This window comes from Acyrthosiphon pisum, chromosome X (assembly GCF_005508785.2).
Source record: "Acyrthosiphon pisum isolate AL4f chromosome X, pea_aphid_22Mar2018_4r6ur, whole genome shotgun sequence".
In the NCBI taxonomy this organism is placed as follows: domain Eukaryota; kingdom Metazoa; phylum Arthropoda; class Insecta; order Hemiptera; family Aphididae; genus Acyrthosiphon; species Acyrthosiphon pisum.
The window spans coordinates 107,378,922-107,383,249 of record NC_042493.1 but is presented as its reverse complement, the minus strand read 5'-3'; positions in this window follow the sequence as shown (position 1 = coordinate 107,383,249).

Below are 4,328 nucleotides of genomic sequence, written 5' to 3'. Positions count from 1 at the left end.
GCGTGTGGTAATAGCACAGTGTACTCGTATTGAATATAATCCAATTACAATTTTATTTCATCATGGAAGAGAAAAAGAAAAATTGTTAATTTACATTTCGATACGAGTATATTTCTTTAGATCCAAGTAAAAGTATCGAAACATTGTATCGATACTGTACTCATATCGATAGTATCGCAACATCACTATCATTGACTAGACTAATTACCATGGAAACGAATAAAATATAATAATATTATAATATTAATTAAACTTCCAGGATATATTAAATAATAACAATATGAAATATATCCAGACTGACAAATCGTCTCCACTCAGAATCGTTTTTCTTATACAATGATATTATATCATTGGATTAAAATTAAACACAATCCATTATACATTGAATCACTTGTAACCTACTGTACGGCAGAGCGACATCTACTTACCCACTTTTTTTTTAAATTACTTTTAAAAATTAAACTTACAGGTATAAATGATATAAAAGTATCACATTGCTCCACTTTTGATGGTCTCCAAACTGAGGGCATACACTCTCTTTTTCGCTTATTGTTAAGCTTTATAGTGAGAGGTTGAAACAATAAGGGCAGCAATTTCAAAAAAGATATGTAGCCGTTAACTATAAAAATATTAATGAGGTAAATTAAAGAAGTTTCAAGAAAATAATTATTGAGTATTTAATATTTACCTAGCTTAGAAGGAGCCTTTAACTCTTCGACAGTATTCAGATGTTAAACTTCAAATTTAAAATTATATTATATTAAAGTATAGTATAGTACCTACAGTATAGTATTATAATATTCTTATATTTAACTTTAAAAACATCAATTTTATTAAGTACCTAATAAAAACTCGTTATCTGGGTACAAATACTGTAAATCAAGTTCAATCTAAAACAGTTATAGTTATTTTTTTAATAATAATAAGTTTATTTTTCCATCAAACAAGTTTACAAATAGTATTAGCCTAAGCTGAAGCTTAAAAATTCCTCCTCAAAAGGATCTCCTCAAAAGCCAATGGCTGTGCTAGAGGAGGGAGTTCACGACGAACGTAATTAGTAAGGTTAGATACAAATTTTTACGTAAGAAAAAAAAAGTAGATAACAGATAGACTAAATAAAACTAAAACAAGAAAAATTACAAAAACAGAGTATTAACATAATTTTTATAACTTTTGAAACTAAGTAACTTTTAAAATTATTTACATTTAAATTATGATCACAATAAAATTTTACAAACTTGAATTGACGACATTGCTGTCCAAAAACAGTTCTAATATTTGGTATAATGACATTGGATTTCAATTTTAGTCGGTAGAATAATCATGGCTTGGAACAGCTATGTCCTCCTTAAAACTATACATTAATAAACAAATATTTTTAAATATAAAGACTAGGTTTAATATAATAATCTCTTTATGTAAAATCGAAGTTTGATGCATGCAAGGTATATTGAAAATGAATTTGAGCAGTGAATTAAGTGTTACTTCAAGGTTAAAAAGAGTATGGTATGGTAAGTACCTCCTGACACGGTACGCAGCGGCAACCAGTACAAAGTACAGGTACCGCAGCGACCGGTCTATGCTTTTGTCAACCGCCACCACGGGCTACAGCGCGACATCGCCAACTCTCCCACCACGCCACAAAAGGCACAAGGCGGGACGGGAAGGCGAGTCGCGCAAGACGAGTACCGGCCGCCGGTAGCTCGCCCTCTCGTACGTCGACCGTCCAACCGACATCACCGTCCTCGTCCGAATAACCGTCGCAACATCAACTGCCCGGCGTCCTCGCTACAAATTGTTGTTTTTCACGTCGTATCGTTTGTTACTTCGGTTCACGACTATATATATCGTACTTCTGTTAAACGCGCAAGCGTATTGTAATATATGCCTATAATATAATATTACATTTTTGCAAATTATTATAAACCGTGTGTTGTGTCATTACCATCATCAACCCACACCCACACACACATACAGCGACCGGCCTACCACGGACATCACGACACTACCGAACCGTCGTAGCCGCGTCACTCCCAAAAATGAAATACCATATGAGATGATTGATTGTACAAGTGCAATGTATGTTGACTTTTTAAGTTTATAATTTAATATGTGTTTGAGCGATTTGAATATATAAAAAAATCTTTTAATCGTGTTATTAATATGGTTAGTATGAATGTTCATTTAAGGTTTTCATCAAAATAAACACCCAGATATTTTAATAAAGTTACCCGAGTTAGAGTAACACAGTTGCATACGATTTTTGGGTCGATGTTTTTGCGGCAGCTATGCGAATGGAACGTAATTATTTGATCACCAGATAAAGAAGTGTTTTTTATTCTAAAATTAATATATTTGGTTTTTTCCATGTTAATTGCTAGAGAATTATTGTCAAACCAGTTTTTAACCATTGAAAAACAATTCTCAGCTGTTTTAAATAAATCATTAATGTTTGTTCACGATTATTTACTAAAATAACTGTATCATTAGCAAAGCAGATAAGTTTAGCCTTTGTGGACAGATTGAGAAGGCCATTAATATAAATTATGAACAATTACGGTCCAAGTACAGTACCCTGTGGTACTGAGTAATTTATGTTAGCACAATTACTCAATTTATTATCAATTTTCACTCTTTGTGTCCTTCCTTTTAGGTAGGATTTAATTAAGTTAGTTAAGTTAATTAAGTAACACCTCAAATACCACATAAGAATAATTATTTTAGTAATATATCTTGGTCAACCTAATCAAATGCTTTTTTTATGTCAAGAAAAATACCAATTATGGCCATCTAACGAAACCATTTAACATCACGAAATATAAATTTGTCACCATCCCCATATTTTTTCTCATTTGGTATTTTATTTTTAGTAAAACATTAAAGCCAAAAAATGTATCTTGGTTTATTTCATTAACTACAAATTTCCTTTTCCCAGCCCAACAAATAAACTGCATCCAGTATATGGGTGGCTTATTGAATGTGGGTATCTTTTACGTGCTTTTTCAATTTTGCCATGATCAGTCACATTCCATTCGTGAGTCGCCCCGAACCATACATTTATGGTAAATTGTAGTAATTGAATCTTGTTCTAAAAAGTATAAGCACATGTCTATAACAATACAGTTCTTTTTTTGCCCTGGGCAGCAAATCACTATACAATATACATTATTACACTAGACATTTCTTCTGGTAATTTTTTTAAATAATTAAAAAGGCATGAATATCATTAGCTCTCTCTTTTGGTTAGTGACTTATACCATAGGCAACAATAGAAGCGCTTGCCGTTTTATTGTTATGAATTGTCAAATTAAAGGTTCATAACGGCCTTTTGTAAAATGATACAGAACTTTCTGATTCAGAAGTAGGAACTAGGAAGGCATTGCTATAGATCAAAATACAATACACATGTGTCAGTTGACATTGTTGTAATGTAATTTTGTTTAGTTTCATATGCCTGTTCTCCTTCCTCTCGATGTTTATTTTTCTCTGTGGTAAGATTAATTCTTTGTTCGTGAGGTATACTGTTAGAAAATTTAATTTTAAACCTATCGCATTGTGTACATGTATCCTTTTTAAGACTTTTAGATTCTGAATGGAGTGAAATATTTTTCGCGTAGATATCTACTAACTGGTTTTTAAACGGTTAGTTTGTATTCATCATATGCACTTTGTAATGTGAAATGTGTTGGGAGATATTTTTATTTTTATTGTTTTTGACAATAATTCTCTTATAAGAAGGTAGATTATTAATGTAATCAATTACCAATTTTATTTCTTCAGGAGATTTTTTGTTATTTGGAGCTATTCTTCCTCTTTAATTTGGTGAACATAATTTTTTATATCAAATATTTCTAACAAAATTTTTCACCAAAAATATTTAAAAAGCAAGCTTTACACACAGTAAGAAGGTTTCTGTATATTGGAACGGAATAATGATAGACTAGTTCTCTAGGTTTTTTTTTAACGGCACTATGAATCAGGCCTGAAATATATGAAATCTGCCTATCGTGACTATTCATAGACCAATAAAGGTTAAATATACTTATTCGTAAATTGTGATCAACTTTTGACTTGCATTTGGTTCGGCAGGCGGAGAGAGATGTAGAGGATAATTTTCCTGTTTTTTGTTGTATAATTAGTTCCACAATTCCTATTTTCCTTTCTGTACTGCCTATATTGTCTTGTATCACCTTTCGTGCTAGGTCTTTTCTTTCTTAGGTTAAGATTCATTGTTATTACCATTAATTTCATTTACCACCGTTGTTGATTCAAGAGTACCAAATAATGCCTCAGTATCTGTGTGCAATAATTATGTTCATCACATCCAG